This window comes from Dreissena polymorpha, chromosome 14 (genome assembly GCF_020536995.1).
Source record: "Dreissena polymorpha isolate Duluth1 chromosome 14, UMN_Dpol_1.0, whole genome shotgun sequence".
NCBI classification, from domain to species: Eukaryota; Metazoa; Mollusca; class Bivalvia; order Myida; family Dreissenidae; genus Dreissena; species Dreissena polymorpha.
In genome coordinates this window covers 49,278,441-49,300,533 of record NC_068368.1, presented here as the reverse complement: position 1 = coordinate 49,300,533, position 22,093 = coordinate 49,278,441, and the positions used below count along the sequence as shown (strand labels likewise).

Below are 22,093 nucleotides of genomic sequence, written 5' to 3'. Positions count from 1 at the left end.
TAATAATGTGTTTACCGGTGTGTGCCACCATAATACAGGCCAACAAGCCATGTACTTTTCCCATTTTAAGTGGTTTGTGTTTCTCTTATTTCACTTGCGAAGTGTGTTAGATCAAATTATGTTTCGACCTGGTGATCTAGTCTTTGCACGAATGCTCCCCACTTTCGAACTTGAACTACCTTTTGTCAACATGTACATTTTGCCTAAGTCATATTGAAATTGCGTATTAAATGTCGTATCTAGAAAGGTTACCATGTTTTTCCAAAGATACGATTCTAAAGAGTTCATTTAAATGCAGTAAAAACGGCTCGGCTAAAACACATTTCGTATTACGACTTTCTACACAAATTTTATTATCGGAAATATAATGTACACAATATAATAGACTATAGAAGGACTTTTCAATGATAAATTACTTCCAAAGAAAGATGTACACATATTTTTTGCGAATAAGCAACTGTCGTAGGAAAAAACAAACATTAATCGCATACAATCTAGACTATGTATTTATGTAAATATGAAGGTTTCAATATAAATTTAAATACATTTCACTGATCAAAGGGAAGCAACTCAAACTGTTATACCTCATGCCTGATTAACTAACATTAGAGTTATCTAACCCTGGTTCGTGATCCACGTGCACATTTTTCAAGAGTCATTTTTGACGTATTTCTTATGTTTTGGAGGATATAATATATTTTCTCAGAGCAATCCCAATCCATAACATCGGAGATTGGTCAAATGTTATTAAAATATATAAAACTTTCATCTGAAATCGTAAAATAAAATCCTCGCAGAATACGAATTCCGAAACAACAATCCATAAAAGATTTATTAACAAAGCGCATAATTCTAACAAAAACTAAGACATAATAAGCATATATTTGTTATTAAGAATGTATGATGATATAGAATACAAAGCACATTAAAACCGTATCCATGTTAAACTGTTTTGTTTTTCTTTTTAAAATTAAAAAAACTTTAGGGTTTTTACTGTAAATAAACAATTGGGCACTGATGGAGGTTACTTTCCAATGTTCAACAGCGTCACCACAACACTGGCATCCGCTTCATCTTCCAATATTAAACAGATCATCTTGAATTAGACAGGCGTCACTGAGTAGCGCATTGAAGATCCCTGAAAGACACACATTAAATAAAATAGATGTTGGGAAATCAATATCTTGAGACAGTTTTTGCGCAAACGAGCGGAACGTCATATGCATTCAACACAATTATTTAAGATATTGTTAGTATGTTTTTTTACTCAAAGTTCAAGTGGAAACCTGAACACAACGTTTGTCTCATTCCCGGGGATTAGGGATGTTTGATTCCAAACTGTTTATTTGTGGGCTGAAGAAATGAGAAGTAGAAAGAAGTCTTAACGAAGTTGACCGCCCCAAGCATTATAAACTCACTAGCTACCAAATATATCTTTAAAATATCATGGTGATGTTGTAGAAATGCAAATATTCTTGGACAGTTTGAAGTGTTCCGTGCATCTCAATAACACCCTGTAGGACGTGCAGAAATTTATATAACGCCATACAAAATATAATGGCGCCGCCGTGTCATGTATTGTCGGTTTCGAGTTGACCTACATAAATGACAAGTAAGCCGTCCACCTCCTCAATAAGCAATTCAGTCAGCAAAACATAATAGTAGAAGACCTGTTGAAAGCGATGATGCACTACTTAAGTCAATATACAACAAACTTGAAACCGCATGAGGATTTGAATTACTGTGAAACCATTTATTTTCGACAGCACAAAATTTCGTCATTTTTATAAAAATGACGATTTCGTCAGCACTTAAATTCGCCGATTTCTGATTTTAAAATTAAAAAAAATGCGTCAGTCAATATCCGATTTGTGTGTAATACATATTCGCGATCAATCGCAGTTGCGAAAAATCGTGGTACGAATGCGGGAACACACTTGAGAATCACTGCAGGAGGTGGGCCTGTTTGTCACATGTCAATTAACTAGTCTTTTGTTATCAAGGGACAGTAATGGACCCTCTTAATGTATGCCCTTCACACGTTCATTGTTATGATTAGCGGAAAAGTGGGATCGAATAACCGTTAACGAGTGTTTGTAACAACGAAGCCAATTGCCAATTAGTCTTATTCTATCAAATAGCAAATCAAACTAGTCACTTTTGTTTATTTTCTATGGTATGTGTTCTAGTTGGTATGATTTTTATTAAAATGCTGTCAATACCGTTTAAAAACTGTTTGTGTTATACGAAAGAGGTTCCAGATTGTAAAGTGTTGTTTTTTTTCAAATAAAATGCTTTTTTATTCTGATATCAACCTTAAAATTATAAACTCTATGTGTGTGTTTGTTCTTAAAAAGTAAACTACCGGTATATAAATCAATAATGTCAATAATTTCAAAATAAATAAATTGATACATATAAAATAGATAAAATAGTAATAAGTGTGGTTAAACGCAAACAATCAAACAACAAGCAGCAATTAAAATATTCTTTATTATTTTGTGATAAATACGCATGTTGATCACAAATCGTCATCTTTTCATTTGGTTTATTGTCTTTTATCGGCATTCGCTGCGTGATGGCTAATATGCAACACCCCTGAAAAACACAATGCACCTAATGGGTAATAAAGTTATAAACAATTAGCGCTAATTCATTACCATTCTATTTAAACGAAGTCAACGAATTCGATACAGCTGTACTGCACACGCGTTTTAAAGAAGTGTAACGTGTCAGTTAAGTACCTTGTGTAATCTACATACCTTTGTGTCAAAACCGGATTAATCTTGATTACGAAACAGCAGTGAACGTGTGCATAGATTATGTTGGAATTTAATGCCTCATGTCTACGGTAATTTAAAAATATTGATCAACTTGGTGTTTGTTTTTGTTTAAACATAGAGCATGATTGTTCGTTAGGATCTTAAATTCGCCGATTGGTCGACTGACGAAATTTATGAAAATTAATGCCTGACGATTAATAATGGTTTCACAGTAATAGGAGAGTGTTCACACACGTTCGAATCTTTTGGTTCCATTTATAAGGGAAACCCTTTTCGCCGCATCACACCTGAGCACGAAGAAAGCAATTGGAAATTATCAGAAAGAAATCGTTCAAACTAGCAATCAGATAATCTTCCAAATAAATACGGACACATGCTTCATTTGACCAAAGTGGTACCACAAAATACGTCTTACAATTCAAGATCAATGCAAGACAAAAGCGTCATAAGTTTCTCTATAGTTTTGCGACGGCGAGCATTGTGCAGCAAACTAACATTCTAAGACCCCAAGGCAAGAGCATATGGGCATATATCTGGGACCAATAGCGTGTTACTAGCCACGCAGTTTCGAACCAAGTAACAAACCGACCTTTTACAAAGAATAATCAATGCGATGTCAGAGGAAAAACTGTGTCGTAAAAAGGTCTGGTTTCGTTGTGATCGAATAACGAATATTGATGTGACAAATATTCAAACTGTTTATCTTTTTTTGTTAATTTGCGCGAGATATAAAATCAGTAGTTTCAACATCGTAGACGATTTAATTTATGTTGTTTGTTATTGGATGGACAACATTCGAGATTTGGATGCATGCTAGTTTTACATTCACATTTTTATACCCCAAGTATGTTCAGAAACGTTAATATTGCGACACTTTTCCTGGTCAGTACGTAATATTGAAAATTCCCATTCTAATTAATGAATAATCTGAAGTTTTGGCCAAATTATGATTGAATTAGAATTGAACCATATTTCAGCACTTTAAATATTATAAATCTTTTTAACAAATACACACCCCATCAATGAAACTGATATTTAAATTACTTTCATTGCTAGTGAAAGCTAATTTAATACGAAAATGTATTAAACCAATACCTTAACAGCTGAAATTGATATAAGCAATAATATTTTTTAATATACCTTAACATCCAAGAACGAGATAAAAGGAAGTACAGTCCTTATAATAAAATGTCATATATATCCCTAAAGAATGCCATTCAGCTTATTAACTGGTAATTACCCAGCCAATATGACATGCAATCCATCGAGCGATTCTGTCTTTGAAGATACGAACGATGTATGAGGCGATTTCCATGACAACGTCTTCTAACTTCAGTCCAAGCCGCTCGGTCATCGCTTTGAGCAGACAGAAGCTCGCGTAAAGAAGAGCTGTAATTGTTTCCAAGGACATACCGTCTTTAAAGATCCTGAAAGTTATGTTGAGGTTAAAATCATATCGATGAAAAGTTACATTTGGCTCAAACCCTTTTCCCGTTTTATGCATTTAACAATACCATTATCAGTTTCAAATTTGAATTCGAGTGAGATGTTATTATAGCGTTGCAGTTACTCTTCGTAAGAAGTGGAATTTGTGACAGTTTTTATATTGAACTCCATTACAACTAGACACAGTCATGTGTTGCCCTAATAACAATTTTTATATAATTATAGATATTTTTGCCGTTAGTCAGAATGGACCAGATGAATAAACGTTCTTGCATTGAAATAGACCACATAATTCGGATTTTCGATATCAATATTTATAATATAAATAGAACAAATCAAAATGCAAATTTTTCCCTTGGATTTTAAACAGAAGTCTTGGGATTCTTTAATGGAAAAAGTAGGAATTGCATAGGGCGCGCGACTAAGTTTTCAGATTACAAATAATTATTACAATTCAATTGACCACAATAATATACAATAATATATAACACCACTACTTTGGTTTATTTATTTTTGAACAAGTTACCATTTGACCTCATTTTTTGACGCATCGAACGCAGATGAAATTATGATCAAGGTATGTTCAAGATAAACGTTCAAAGCAAGTTTGCTCAAACTTTAGACAGACATCCAAGAGAGGAAATATATATTTATACAGATTTGACCTGGTAACATAGTCTCTAAACATACTAAACCAGATTCGAACTTGAACTCGATTTTCTTGCATTATGACTTATTTTCATTAAGATTGAGATATGTATGTGTCCGCCTCTAGACATTTAACACGGGTTCTCTAGATTTTATTTTAAGACCTAATTTTTAAGTACCCAGATCCAAACTCGGTTTATTGTAAAATTTAACATTCTGGCAAAGTTACATCAAGATTATATCGTAATTGTGGCCTCTAGAGTGTTAACATTACCCAAATCAAAGTCAGTCTATACGATTAAAACTGAGCCTAGATATTGCCAAGAAAAACACCCAGCTTGAGTCATAAATGTGACCTCATGGGTATTTATGATGTTCTAAGATTCGACATGACGGTGTACAAAACATGATATTCAAGACATACGTACGAACGTACAGACGTAAAAAGATACGGACGGATTCGTGTAATGACAACTGCCTTCCAGTCCGTGTGTGCATACAAATGTTGCATCAAGAGTGGTAACGAGCTATAAGTTGACTACGCATACCGCACATCGCGAGCCGCGCCACACACGATACATAATGTAGGGCATAGGGTAATCACAATTGCTGCTCTTGAGGTCATTTGAGATATAAAGCAATTTTTTAACAAATCATGTAGAATTTCTATTGTCGTACAAATAAATACTGTTATGCAATTCTTCTTAATTCCCTCTTTTGTGTTGTATTAAGTTATATATATTGTTAAGAAACTGACACACTTCTTATTTGCCAAACATTAATCAATACCAAACAAAGCTGTGAATGCTACACACTGATTTATAATTCCAATCAAGTTATCACTGTTATATCATTTCATTATTTCCTTTTGGAAGTAAACACTCCCTGAATATAAACCGAAACAATGACGTTACATTTAAAAAGAAAAATATATGTAATATGATAAATAATAAGCCTGCAAGATACTTAAACAAAATAAATATTAATTGACTTTAATGTTAACACATTGCAATAACATTTCAATTTGGTAATTTAAAAATATGCATTAATCTGCATTCCTAATTGTATATGCCAGTGCAAGCTGTCAAACTCATACTTTAAAGCTACACACAATGAAATGAAATACATGTTAATCAATAGATATAGATGCAATTTGAAAGTGTGCAAGATTGTCATTAAATCTATAGCCTAGTTAGCAAGAATTTTTTTTTTTAATTTTAAAACCAAAAGTAGGATTTCTATACGTATATGTCCATTTCGAGAAACGCGATTATTTTTAAGTTTTAAGCGCAAAAAAGACGGATTTCTACCTTGTACCACCAGATATATTCTAATTTAAAATTAAATCTATAGCCTAAGTAGCAAGTAATTTATTATTATTTTAAACGGTACCGCTGTAAAACCGAAAGAAAGATTTCTAGACGTATACGTCCTTTTCGACAAACGCGATTATTTTTTAGTTTTAAAGCGCAAAAAAAACGGATTTCTACCTTGTAACCACCATATATATTCTTATTGGCATAGATAAAATATGTTTCTTAGTAATACTCAAATTTACTATGCCAAATAAGGTGTGTGACTTTAAACTGAAATTTAAGTATTTATTATTAAAGTATTTATGCGGCCCCTAAAACGTCATCAATCAAAAGATACCGATACCTAATTATTACTAAATGACTGCGTTATTCTGTGCTGGGTATATTGGATACGTTTGCAAATTGTATTCACGTAACTATCGCAGTTCGAGGTATACCTCGCTGAGAAATACCTAACTGTTGTCTGCAACAGACTAAGGATTTTTTGAATCGCTATATGCAGATGGGAATTGCATTATAGTGGACTGAAATTAAAAAAGCGTTACAGCGACAACAATTTGAAAATGATGGCATAATGCTACCTCAATAACCTGTGGGAAAAGCTCTGAGCATAATGCAATCTCAATAACCTAGGAAAAAGCTCTGATATTTCTGAAATGGTATCGAATAAAACGCGCGTCCCGGGGACTCTTTGATTGTTTTAAGATAATTTATCTTATGTCAATAACATTCGCCCAAATACGCTAATTCCTGCGTCTTCAAGATCCCTTACATACTATATATGGTTTATTCTATATTGTTTAATGATAACTTACAACCATGATTAATGCTTGTGACGATTTAAATTTCCAACATTTAACATAATATTTTCTCTTTAATTTAACTTCTCCTGTGAAAATGTTTCACACACAGTGCTTGGTAAAGTTGGTGTCTCTGGTGTCTTTGTGGAAAAATCAATTGAAAAAATCCAAAAGTAGGTATTTAACTTACACTCTTAATTTGAATTGAGGAAACACTAACATCAATAAAACAATACTGTCTTGAATAGCCTTTTTCAAAGAGTTGAGTGACAGCTACAATGGTAATAAACTTACAATTTTGCAAGTGTCCTAAAGTTCGCAAAAGTGATCCGTGTGCTCATAATCTGCGTTATGCGCTCGAACTCAGCAGCATCTGTTTTCATTACCTTCCTTGACATCCTTGCAAGGAGTCTCCCACACTCTGCGGCCCTGTTTCAGAATAAACTTTAGCCATTTGTTCTTGTATCAATTGAAAAAACAAGTTATGCAAAACCCACAGATAAATCCGACAATAATAACGATGTCTGACAAAACATATGGTACCACAACCAAGAAATGTAAGACACATTTTATACGATGAAGACCATTTCCCAGACAGGACGCAAGATCATTTCAAAGAGTTCCATTCATCCGTTAAAAATTACAATACATGCGTTGCCAATGAATGGATTTTATGTTGCTTAAAAACAATGTAAACCAAACGATGTGGGTGAATGACAAAGTAAGTGACGCGATAAGTAACATTAAATGCACTCAAAGACACACTTTGAGATATATTTACAGAAATGTATCATTCTTATATATCTCACCAATCTCCATCATTTGACGATCCTGGTAGCTCTTGATAGGTTCCTGTTGGGTTTTCTATCTCGTTTACAAAGTTGCCCAAGACTGTGCAAGCCACTCTGGGTCTGGTTGAACGTCTAGCTCCTCAGATTGTCGAACCTTGTAGACATTCAAAGAACGGGATTATAGCAAAGGTCTTCTGAACTACATGAACAATAAATACATTAAGAGCTTTACTGTGAAAAAGAGCTTAAAAACAGATCCCTAAATAGCTCACCTCATATATATAGAAACTGAGCTGTTTTAAAAGCTTTTGCGATTTTTTGCGAAATACATTTAAGAATTTCCCCAGGGTATGATAAGAAACAAAACATGTTTTCACAGGGCATGGATGCTTCCACATCTAAATTTGTTTCTATTTTCCACTTATGTTAAAACCAAGCTGTTTATTGCCACAGTTGACATTTGATCCCTTAGGGTTACCTTGACTTTTGAGGCAGGGAGAAGGGTGACACATGCCACACTTTGGCTCTTAATGGTGGATAGTCATGCTGAATAAAACAAAGATACACTGCAGGAAAGCTTTTTTATGGCCCACACTGAACTTTGACCCCTGTGTGTGACATTGACATTTTAGGTAGAGAGACTCAACACGTACATCTTGTGATAATATATACTAATACCAAGTTCTTTTTAAAATCATCAATACATAAATTATTGCTTATACAGGATTTTGCAAACTGTCTTATTTTTCAATGCGATATTTGACCTCTGAGAACGACTGTGTTTTTTGAGCTAGGGATACGGGTGTTACACTCGACACGTCGCTTGATGACGGTGTACATTTTTACCGATAATAATAATTTGGATGGCTAAATCTTAATTTAGACATCTGACAGCAACCTCGTCTTTTGAGATAAGGCGAGGAATGTTACATACAACATGCCGTCTCTTCATGGTTGTCATTTGTAGTCAGTTATTTGGAAATGACATGTCAAATGACAGATTGCAGTCCTAACAGACTATTTTATGGCTAAATTTGACCATTCTATACATAGATGGTGACGTCACTGCGTTATTGTCACCTCTATATTAAGACGCATCACATTCCCCTGGTTTGGGGAATTACGCTTCCGCCATAGTAGTTCGGCGTAGGAATGAAAATATTAATAATGAAAGAAAAATCGTTTGTTATTGTATGTTTAAAACGGAATGTTGTTTAAAGAAATGTTATTTAATTATGTTTAAATGTGATTTTGAATCTCTATTAAGACTGATAGTGATTATCAGAAGCACGATTACCTGACCTACTTTCGCTTTCACTTTTCACTCGTAAAAGAAGAGCTACCCACGTCCCACAATTCCTTTCGCGTTAGTACACAGGTCAGTAAGACCGGTGTGCACACAATGAAATTTGACATCAAAGTGTGAACTTGACCTTTGATGTACTCAAAACACAAGTGCATGATGGTTATCGTTTTTGCTAAGTTATTTTTCAATTGCATGCTGAATGACATAATTACATTCTGGACAAGCTGTCTGTCGGTAAATTCTGACTTCTATACTTCCTAACTGACTTTTGAGCTAGTTAGTTCACGATTTTTTTTGAAAGTGATATTACGGCCATTTTTCATTGTTGAATTGAGCTGAAAAGAATAAACAGGTCAAAAGGTTTAGTTAAAATGTGGTTACTGACCAATTATCTGCAACTCATCTTGCTACGAGTTGTTTATAAAAAATATATTTCGTATTCGATATTTTACATGCCTGGTTAGTCCTGTACGCCGAAATGATCCGTAAAACAAAATTGTGTCTTTGTGTCGTATGAACGAATCTGCACTAAAACTAAATTTTGTATCACATCGTACATGCATTATCAGTTGTCAAACGAAAGTACGGTTGATATTCAAATGCATTATTTTTCTCTTTCTAGAATATTGTTTTAGTATGTTGATGCTGCATTAACAAATATAAGTGTATATGAAGTGAAAACACCAAAAATAAATAACGGTTCAATAGACACCTATAAACTGTAAGAAGCCCATAATATCACTTTAAAACAGCAAAATAGAATACCATTTTACCCAATTTCGAAATCTACTGAGATATCATGACGAAAAATGTTGTAACAAGGTAGCATAAAGATTTGACAATAAATGCGGCCTCTATAGTGTGCAGCTTTTTCCTAAATTTGACCTAGTTTTTACCCCACGCAATCCAGTTCCGAACTCAACCAAGATATCATGGACCACAATTTAATGTTCTAATGAAGTTTCATACACAGTTGGATCTGTACGTAGATTGTTCACAAAGCTTTTTCTAAAATATTACTTAGTGACCTAGTTTTTGATACCCCGTGACCTTAACTTCCTTACTGACTTTTGAGCTTGTGAGTTCATGATTTAAAAAAAAAATTAATCAAGCAAAATAGTTTTGAATACCATTTTACCCAGTTTCCAAATAAATTATCCGGAGACATCATAACGACAAATGTTGTGACAAAGTATCATGAAAATTCTGTAATAAATGCTGCATCTGGACTGTTTTCAAGCTTTTTGTAAAATTTGACCAAGTGACCTAATTTTTAATCCCGTTCCGAACTAAACCAAAATATCATGGGCAAAATTTAATGTTCTAATGAAGTTTCAAACACAGTCGGCGAAGAAATATGACATCTAGAGTGTTCACAATGCTTTTCTAAAATCTTACTTAGTGACCTATTTTTTGATCCCACGTGACCAAGTTTAACCCTAAGATACAATTAAGGAAAATGGTCTCAACAAGTTTCATATGATAATAAATTAATGTAGTTTGTTCAATGTTTTTTTTCTTTATTTAACCTAGCATCCTATTTTTTGAACGCACGAGACCAACTTTTAAAATATCATTGGGAAAAATGTTCTTAGGAACTTTCTTGACGATCGTCAATATATAGTCTTGACCCCATCTGACCAAGTTTTGGAATTTTCAAACACATCCGATATATCTTAAAGTAAATTGATCGATACTTACTTCATTAAAATTTACATAATAAGTAATCCAAATTGATTATAAGGGAACTTAGGTACTTGGGTCATGCAAGTTTTAGTAATAACCTTAAATTTATTAAAGTAATAACAACGTCTATCAAATTGTACGATATACAATATATTGTATATGTGTTTTATCAGACATTCCAATTGCCTCCTAATACATTTATCGCAGAAAAACTACACAACGTTTGTGTTATCAATGTGAATCACGGACATTTTAATCAGCAAATGCGTATTGTGCGGTAAACGTGTATTCCAGAATGATCGGATACAAACAACATTATCTTGACAGCCGTTTGTATGTTTATGTTCGCATTGTTAATTTATCTTTACATAAAAGGTCTTCCTAGCTGTAAACTTTTTGTGTACCATGAAAAAAACAGTTATAAACAATATTATAAAAAAAATGTTGTTGTGTTGCAACATAAATAGCGAAATTATTTATCCAATATTTTTGCTTGGTGTTGACTACTTTGCGTTTGTTAAAATGTGATTACATGAAGTAAACCTGTTTATGTCACAATCGTACACAATCGATCATACACAATGCCTAAAACACATCAATAGGTAAATACTTGTCAACTATTTTATGTGTTACCTTATTGTATTAAAAGGCGTTAAATTAACTTTTAATTATTTTATAAGCATACATTTCTAGGAAGTACAAGAAATCACACGCATCAAGTTATCAAGATAAATATTATAATTGTTGTCGAAAAGAAAGTTTTGCGAACTCTCTTGTATGTATTTAATTTACTTTTTTTTTTTAATGTTTTACCTTAACATTACTGCCAACCGTAATTTCATGCAGTCAGTGTATTTACTCTTGGACATAAGGTCTGACAAAGCTTTATGAATAAGTTGGCAATTTATATGGCCTTTTGAGTGATCATAAGCTTTTTCTTTAATTTGACCAAGCGGCCTTGTTTTTATCTCATCGTTTTACAGTTTCAAACTCAGAAGAGACATCATTCGTTCAAATTTACCGACCAAGTTTCATTAAGATTGAGCAATGAATGATAGTGCTATAATATTCAACAGATTTTTTTATATTTTACCTTGTGTCCTAGCTTTTGACCTCACGTAACCCAGTTTGATCTCAAGATGTCATTTGGGACAAATGTTCCGACAGGGTGTTATGTCACGTGGCCTTTACGAGTGTTCACATGGTAAATGTTGACGACGGACGTTGAACGATGGACTAAGGGTTATCACTATGAGTACGTTGTGCTCAGGTGATCTAAACATGGTATTGTCCGGCAATTGTGTTTGAAGCGTTTGCCATTCAAGGATTATTTTAAGATATTTAAAACACACATGAACATATGGGGTGAAACGTCTGAATAGTTACACCCTTAACAAGAACACGACATCTGATAAAAATACCTTATCGCCATCTTCGTGAGCATCGTTGACCTCCATAGTACAGCTACTGCTGTACACTATGGGATGTCTCCTAGAAAATGCCATGAAAATGTTATACTACATCAACTGAAAACTGAAGTGCAAATGACCGTTCACGTTAACGAATTTCATTTTGTATGTATTTGTTCAACATTTCTTGATATAAGACAGAAGTACATTAAAAAATGCTACTATAATAATCCATCTGTTATGAAGTATGTACGATTGCTTCAATTAACCAATAGGTCTGAAATAATAAAACTTTGTTTATTTGTTAAGGAATCGTTGAGTATTAGATTGAATTTGTTAAATCGAATAACTTAGTTTTCAAATTGTTCATCCTTTGTACTTCTGTATAAATTTGTTTTGTAAATATTCATGTTTGTTGACACTTGTTTTCTGCGCATATACATGTTGACATATATCAATACCAACCACATGTGTTGTTGACGATGTACATTGTGCAAGTCAAATACAATGTCTGTCTGTCTGTCTGTCTGTCTGTTAACATGTAACAACATAGTTAAAAGTGTAAACTGTGTAAGTCACAATGTTTTTAATTAAATTGCACGCAGGAACATGATTTATATCACTCTAACACAAGTTAGATTTATCATAACATTGTTTAAGGTCATCTACTGATCAATACCGTAACTAAGTATCAAGTGACCAATTAGCGATCTTTTCATCGGGAAGCCGATTACTGTGGGTTTTTCCGCATTTTACCTCGAAAAGCTTAATATCGAGGTTATCATTATTTTCCAATATAGCTTGTATGGCATGCGTTCTTTATTTTTTATTCACTATGTATTGGATCTGTTTTCTGTGTTTTCTGCAATGCGACAAAGCATAAATGTTACATTGCGCTCAATATGGCGACCATACTGTGATCAAATCCATACCGTTTCATATCTTGCTCCTTCTCTTCTTTCTCCTTATGCCTCCGGAGCACATCCTCGATGATTTTCCGCTCCTCTTCATTCAGATGAGATATGTCGAGCATCGGAGGAAGCGATGGGTTCCGGTCGGAAGACATGGTGTCAGGAAAATATACTAATTAAATGTCAGTTTTTAAACAAAAATACAGTTGCCTCAAGTGCATTCAACTAACTTGATCAACATAAAATCAGATTGTTTATAATGACCTGTTTTGTTAATTATATTTGTATCTTTAATTCTTAAATCATTGTAACACAGCATTGTTTCAAAACATATATCGATACCGAATGTCGAAAAAAACTTATTTTAATGTATTGCGAGTTTGCTTTTCTTAGAGAGATTATGTTCTGTGAATATTTCTATAAAGTCCCGTTTTGTTTAGTTGAAATTTACATCACGCAATCTAATATCTTAAGTAAGTATCATGTGACCATTTAGCGATTGATAATCTAGTAGCCGATTACTATCAGTTTTTCCGCAATTTACCTCGACTAGCTGAATTATTTTTCAACGTGTATCTACAAAATTGTCTTTGAAAAAAAAAACCGTTAGTGAAATATTGTTACCAGACTCCAGTATTCGGCGTTTCAAACTTTCGAAAGCTCTGTTTTCGGGCCGAAACTCTCATGGAAATTTTCCAGTGCACTTTTATATTGTCTCCCAACATTTTTATATGTCAATTTTCATCTCCATATTTAGTTTGTCTGTTGGATAATTGCACTCTGTAGTCGCTAAAATGCCTTTAACTGGTTCTAACTTGGTTTGGAATGGTACTAACTCAGTTTTGTAAAATTTATAAATATTGATTTGTTAATTTATATCACACAACTCAGATTAAATTGAGGGTTGTAAAACACTTGGTATTGATTGTCAGTTCATTAATTGCATAGATTTGACCGTGAAACACGTGTCTACGAATCCCGCCACTTCATAAGAGTTACATATAATGTTTTGAAGTTAACTTTTTGTACGTTTCGAATGAACTTACATCTGTATTTCTGTACCAAAGTAAATTGTGCATATTGCTTGTACTCGTAATCATCACATTATCTACCTTTGACCTAGAAAACGGCTGCTTTAATGATTGTAAATAAGGCTTTCTTATTATCTTTGGTTGTATTTCGATTATCAACGAATTATAAAAGAAGGCAAATACATTTAATGTCTATTTATGCAGTTGTATCTTTGATGCTGATATATTTGTATCCATGAATTTCAATTTACCTCATGGAAACACGTCTCAATAAGAAGCATTTTATTAATGTAAAGTTTTGAATGTATAATACATTTTGTTTTGAATAAATATATCACCTTGCTATTTTATTAGTTCTTTCGCATCACTTAGGTCCGAATTGTTCGCTAACGGTTCTCACTAGCCAATCAATTCTGACATGTGTGAGACCCCTAGATTTCTTTGAGAAAACGAATTTGTCCTCTGTACACAAATTAATCTTACGACGAAGGAGGTTATTCTAGGATAGAATGCTAGCTTCTAAGACTATGGTGGTGTTACAAATAGAAATGATTAGGTTCAAAGAATACTAAAGTAATATAATTCTCATTTAAGATTTGTTAAATTCAAAATTAAATAAATTCGTTTAATAATCAAAATACTTGTCTGTTAAGTGTTTGTAAATACAAACGGTTAACGAATGTTTGTTATCCAAGCACATGCGGCAATCATCTTCGAGGTTTTATTCCCAAGCATCTAAGCTTAAAACCGTTGTTTAATTACACAATGAATAATGTTTTCGCATTAATTGAATTTAAAAACTATAAATGTTTATGTATGTTATCCATTCTTTAAATAGACGATTATGTCTGTACGAAAACACATAATTACAATTTATAATAAACAGTATGCATTTTATGTTAAAAGAAAAGCAGAAGCTCCGATACACAAAGCTATTATATAATACATTTAAAACTAAGTACAATAACATAAGCTTTTGTTGTGTTTGTACTCATTAATTATTGAAGGTCTGAAAGTTTAAGAAGATACTGGGGAAATCATAACATTTCATCCGTCTGGCTAATTAACTGTATCAAATAGTGTTCTCAAAATTGGTACCCTTCAATATCAGTCAGTATTTTTCTATTTTTCGTAGTCAAAAAGGTAACTTCGTTCATCATATATCTAAAATATTAAAGATATGAGCGTCAGTCTTTTAATGCACAGGTAAATTGAACGACCTTGTTAGCGTTTAAGTGGTTTATGACTATGCGATATCGACAGTTGCAATAGAACTTTTACAGATGTTTTTTTCAAATTGAAGCTTCGCATTCTGTTATCAATCACAATATATCTGGGACGTTATTGTCCGGTTTATAGACAATAACCTAAATTATATTCAATTAAGTATTGTGATGCATAATAAAGGTTAAATAGTGTCAACGATCTTATCTTCAGTTTTAGTTGTAATCGATGTTAATTATATTCCCATTGTGTTGTATGTTTAATTGGTATTGTATTGATTAATTTTGATTGTGTGCGTCTGTATTTTAATAACCGTTGGCTATGACTGAATATAAAAGCCATTTGTTCAGTTGAAGTTGAGCGATCCGATTCTTTATAGATATATAAAGTCGGGCATAGTTGCCAGCCGGATACGTAGTCTATGATTTCGGACTCTTTAAATAAAAAAACTTCTAGAGATGTTAATAATTCGGCAAGATTTTATTTTTACAGATACAATGTGGATAAAATGTGGATAAATATATGATGACTAATTTCTGTAATATATGTCTGGTGTACTAGAGTAACAAATATTCGAGCCTATGCGACAAAACATTTTATCATTGTCCGTTATGTAACGCCAAATCTGAATTGTGACAATTATGTGTATCTGACATCCTATCCCAGACCGTATCCTCTAGATATATTGCAGGATCTTTAAAACCAATGAGCATAATAATAAAAATACAACATATTCAGCAAAAGGATGCAGACTTACTGGTCAACGTCATTTAAAAGCGATTATCATAATGTAATCGTGGTTATAGATGTTTTTTTCTCAGGCAATTAAAAAGAAAACATATACGAACTTGTTTGACACACTTTTATTTAAGGCGTTGCACGAAGAAGCGCATATAAGAAACGAATGCATTTCCCTAGAGTTAATGATTTTTATACTTGGTAAGCACTACAGTTCTAGTTTACAAGCTACATAAAAACATATATATATTTGTGGGACTTGAGACCCTGGCAGCACGAGTTGCCTAGAGTGTGCATAGCACAATTTCAACTAGTTATTATTATATGTCCACGGTCGCGTATTCACAAAGCTTACATTTTTAACTTAAATAAAATATACAAATAGCATCTTTTTACACAGAAAACATTAGAAATCTCATTAAAAAATGATCCGTTTTCTTAAGTATAACTTAATTCCGGTTTTGTTATCAAATAATAATGACATTAGCTATCATGCTTGATGACGATAGTGATTATGATGACGCATCACCCGCTGTAGCTGCTGCTGCTGATGATGATTATGATTATGAGTGCGTTTAGAAGAGTGAAGAAGTTCTGCTGATCATGATGACAGTTATGACGACAGTAATGAAACTGCTTCTTATACACATGATAATGATGATTATGATGAGTGTGCTTAAGATCAAGATATTGCCTGTAATAATGTTGATGCTGTTGTTGTTGTTGATTAATTATGATAACGATAGTGACGACGACAATGATGATGATGATAATAATGATAACGATAGTGACGACAACGATGATGATAATGATAATGATGATGATGATGATAATGATGATTATGATGATGATGATGATAATGATGATGATGATGATAATGATGATGATGATGATGATGATGATGATGATGATGATGATGATGATGATGATGATGATGATGATGATGATGATGATGATGATGATGATGATTATGATGATGATGATGATGAGTAGGAGGAGGAGGAGGAGGAAGAAGAAGAGGTGGAGGAGATGGAGCAGGAGGAGGAAGAGGAACTTTTTTCGCGTGAATTTATATGCAAGTAAGTAAATCATTCCGTTCCATAAGCTTGTTTGAGCATGATCCCATTTTTTATTTTGAATGATTGAATGATTAAAATCTTCGTTTGGTGCTACTAAGTTTTAAATTTGATGTGAGTGTATTTTATATAGTGGATCGACGTTCTTGTTTACAACTACCAGCTTTGCATTTGAACCTAATGCATTTGATAAAATACAGTTGACAGGAAATTAAAAGAGACATCATTTAGTCGTATGACCTTCATCGAGTTATTGACACCGTCCCAACATTCGTTTGAAATGAGTGTAATTATACTAAGTCACCCCCTGTACGTCGATAATCCAAACTGTCTAGGATAATTTAAACTGAAGAAAACAATGGCGAAATAAATTAAGACTGCAGTCATTCATTTCTAAGAACACGTTAATTTAAGGTAAGTTATGACATAATAAACGTTTCTTTTTGATAAAATGTTATTTGCCGGATACAATGCGCTAATAAACCCATAACAATTAAAAACAATTACGTCGGAATTAAATGAAAATGTTTGAAAATCTGGAAAAAGTTTATGAAATTGTCGAAAGTTTTAGTCCAAAATCAATTAATATCGAATGTTTTTTAATGTTTTAATGCTTGGACTTATGTATTAACCTTTCATATATGTATGTACAAAATTTGATTGGCGTAAATGCTCGAATACGTAATATATACGTATTTGTATGGGACAAGATTATACAAATTGGATAATGACCTAACTAGTGTATGGATAATTCCAAACTTACATTAGGAAGTCGATGGATAATGACCAAACTGCAAGACGTCTTTCTTTTAAGATGAATGTAAAATGAACACTCTTGTAAAATATTTCGAGATTTATTTAATTGCTGACAACAAAAGCATTTTAGCGCATTGTTAAACAATCATCATAAAAAATATTTTGTTTTCTTTTCATGTAAAACAGAAGAAAATGGAAAACTACAGATGTTACCATAAGTCCCCTCCGGTGAAACAGGTTGGGGACAATAAGCATTTTCATACGAATGCGTCTATCAGTCTGGTCCTACCACGAATCGAAATAAAGCCAATACTATGTGCCCAAGCCTCGGCTCTAAAACTACTTGCCGCCAGTTTAAAGGAGCGAATCGACGGTATTTTCCCATATAATGAAATACCAAATATTCAAAATTACAAAAAGTGCAAATTTTATTAACATAAAAATCGGAAGAAACAATACGTAATTGAAGAAACAAGAAAGAAAAATAGTTAAAAGTCCACAAATAGTATTCCCGCCAAGATTTAATAGGGTTTAAAGTCATTCCATATAGAACTCGCAATCTGTCTATGCTAAAATACCGTTAAAAGTCGTTTATCGTCAGTGAGAATGCGCATTGCGGAGTACTTATAAATTCACTCGTAAATATTGTACTACTACTTCAATTTTCCCGCGCCGGCAAATAGGGTCACGGGTAAAACGTTTTATTATTATTAAATGACATGTACATAATTTACAGAAGATTTTTAACATCTATGTCTGTGTATTGAGAAATAATTTAATATGTTCTGTTCGATGTGTAAATATATTTCGTAAAGTAAAATGCTATACTAGCCGTCGATATTCCCCATTAAATATTTGTGTACCATCCGATGCAATCTTTCTGATATAATTTATAATTAATCAGATCAGTAATGCCTCAAATAATATTCGAAACCTCTAATTAATATGGTGACAAATACATAAATCAGCGAGACAAGTGCCACTTTAACCTGCAGCTTCGACTCGAATCCCTTTAAATCAAGTGATTAAATTATAAGTAGGGACATTTTTAAGTTTCTATGCTTTTCTTGCTATCCAAAATGACATGGAACACGTGTTATGGCATCTCTGTGTACGTGGAATGCAAATTGCGCATGCTTATTTTGCTTATAATCTCAATTGTATACATATGCAAGTTCCGTTGAAATTGATTTCACTAATAACTAATAAATGAATGTTGATGTTCGTTGAAAGTATTTTTTATATTCCATTATACACATCGTGTGAGTTTCTTTGTTATAAATAGTTGTTTTCAAAGAATAATATCCAACCTGTCTTTGGAAAACATGTTCAATACATCGCAGTTTGTGAATTATCCATTTTGAGTTTGGTTATTATCCACAGAAATTTTCATATCAGTTTGGATTTATCCATCAACTTTTATACCCGTCTTGCAATCACATGATTTTAACACAGAAAAACACTAGCTGTTCAAAGTAAAATATTTAAGGACATTCCTGATATACTTTGGCATATCTCTGTTACAGTTTCGTTCGCTCTTTTGTCAATTAACGTGTAAATAATTCAACACATAGGTCGCATTTCATGAAAACTAGCATTTTCCGAAGACAAATGTATCGTTTTTTACTAGAAAACTATTAAATCATTGCAAACCTCAACACGCATGTGTGTGTCAGACATTCATTATCACACGTGTACAACAATTACGCCCTTATAGTTACTAAATTAGCAGAAATGATAAAATAATCACCTACCTTTCAGTTTCAGTTTCATTTTCGGCCGACATTTTTTTTTCTTCAGTTTAAATTATCCAACTGAGTTTGGATTATCGACGTACAGGGGGTGCTAAGTGTAGAAACACGAGACCCTCGTTGTTCAATAATACCTATTTCTTTTTATAAGCCTTTCATAATCAAACAGATGCTGCCAGTTTATTACGGGGTCTTCTCTGATGGTGGCATCAGCAGGTATTATTTGGTGAAATACTATCTTACATTAATTACCTATTGACCAATAAACAGACACAGACTTGAGGTATATTGTTTCATGCGATTGCGAAATAATATATGTCTTATCGTATGTTTGTTCTCCAATGAAAGCTAACGATTCAATATGGCGATAACAGAGCTGTGTGGATGGCCTATTCATCAGTTTATATATCATGAAAAGGATAGCCGACATATTGGCGACAGCTGTTATTGAACACAAATGACTTCATATCATGCAAATGAAACCCATTATACGTTTGGTATATGTGTTTCAACAAATTACAATAGAGCTATGTAATACAGATTGTATAACCATAATTGACAATTATGCCTCACAGCATGTATTTGTAAAGTTCCTTATGCTTACAATAGAAAACTAAATTTACATAACCCACAAGCTTATTACGGAACACGTACTTTAACGGTTCTATTAACAAAATATTTCAGCTTCCCTTGCCCAGTCTTCTCAATAAATAACTGTTTCAATTAAAATTAACAATTATTATAGCATTCACTACAAAAACTAGTTTATTATTTCAAGTGAGCGTGCTTAGAAAGTTTAATTAACGTTAAGGAGCAATGATTACCCTCACCTCCATAACCCGTAAAAACATTTGGTAGTTTGAAGCCCGCTTTAAATCGAATATATTGCGTAACCAATAGTGCATATGAACATATTAACACAATTACTGTTTTAACCACTGACATGATGATGATGATGATGATGATGATGATGATGATGATGATGATAATAATGATGATGATGATGATGATGATGTTGTTGTTGATGATGATGATGATGATGATGATGATGATGATGATGATGATGATGATGATGATGATGATGATGATGATGATGATGATGATGATGATGATGATGATGATGATGATGATGATGATGATGATGATGATGATGATGGATGATGATGGATGATGACGACAGGGCTCGAACCACTGTTCTGTTCTGTTCTGACCCTTGGAGTAAAAGTCAATAACTTAAACCATTTGCCTATCCGTGAGTGGTGTATTTTAAAATGTATATATGCACTCCTCGTAATATCACAAAATATGACGATAACAATAGAACTCTTCAAATTATTCAGTCGTTTCGCATTTGTAACGCTTTATAATTTTAAGGTTTTTAAATCGTCAAACGATGCATATAATGTATATTTTCGTAAATGGTCATTATAACTGTTTCCTATTACTATTATTTTCAAATACCATAACTACAACGGACATTTGCAAATCTGAAACATGTTTTTTTCTACTTTCTTTAACATTGAAGGTATACAATTGGAATGTTAGTAGAATGTACTGACAGAACTTTTTTGTTCTTTAAAGGAAGTTTGATTGTATGGACTATCTTGCAAAAGCTACTAAATCAGTAACATAAGCACTTTAAAATGTGGAGAGAAACAATATTTTTGATACAGATTTTTCACTAGATAATCGATTGTTATATCATAAAACATGTATTTCTAGCTGTACATTATAGAAAGTGTCATTCTACTTGGTTTTTTTGAATTTTAAATCTGAAAATTTCACTTTTAACTAACTAGTAATTGAAAAAAAACAGCTCTAAATAACTTACTATGCTGCTTCAAATTGTTGAACGAATTTTTAAAGTCCAATGGCGGCGTTCATTACGAAAATGCAGTCCAATATTCAAGTCCCATGTGGTGAAGAGGCGAACATGCAATTATCCACCTTGATGTTAGCTTTACAAAGGCAAACCACAATTATGGAAAGTTTCGTTTAAACGTATTGATTGCATCAAATATGCATGGGAGTGGATTACAAGTTTTTGAAACAATATCTGAATCCTCTCCCAGATCATTATTTAAAATGAAATGCTTAAATACATTATTTATAGTTCAACAATACAGTTAGTATTACATATACAAAAAAAAAATAAATGTCGGTAAACAATTTTGTTATTGAGAATAGTTATCTTCTATTGTATGTATGTTTTTGGCAATTGCAAACAAAATTTAAAACCATTTTGAGTCTGCTATGAATGCATGTACTGTTCTGAACACTATTTCATTAAAATCCAAAGACATGTTGGGTTCACCACATAGCAACAAAATTTGAGAAAGGTTATGGTTCAACTTGCTTATAGTTAATCCTCTTATGTATGCACAGTTAAAACATTCAAAAAGGTAATGCCACGCATTTTCT

The 22,093-nt window shown here is 32.9% G+C and overlaps 1 long non-coding RNA gene across 2 annotated transcripts; it reads right to left on the bottom strand.

The window, feature by feature from the left end:
- Positions 1 to 818: 818 nt before the first annotated feature.
- Positions 819 to 21,641, bottom strand: LOC127856844 (uncharacterized). 2 transcript variants are annotated; one of them, XR_008038211.1, is made up of 7 exons: positions 21,504 to 21,641; positions 13,118 to 13,268; positions 12,198 to 12,267; positions 7,803 to 7,938; positions 7,288 to 7,422; positions 4,024 to 4,210; positions 819 to 1,138 (listed from the first exon to the last, which is right to left on the bottom strand). It is a non-coding gene; the product is annotated as an uncharacterized LOC127856844 (long non-coding RNA). The 2 variants fall into 2 exon arrangements; XR_008038212.1 differs by lacking the exon at positions 21,504 to 21,641 and adding an exon at positions 19,676 to 19,771.
- Between the last annotated feature and the right edge of the window lie 452 nt (positions 21,642 to 22,093).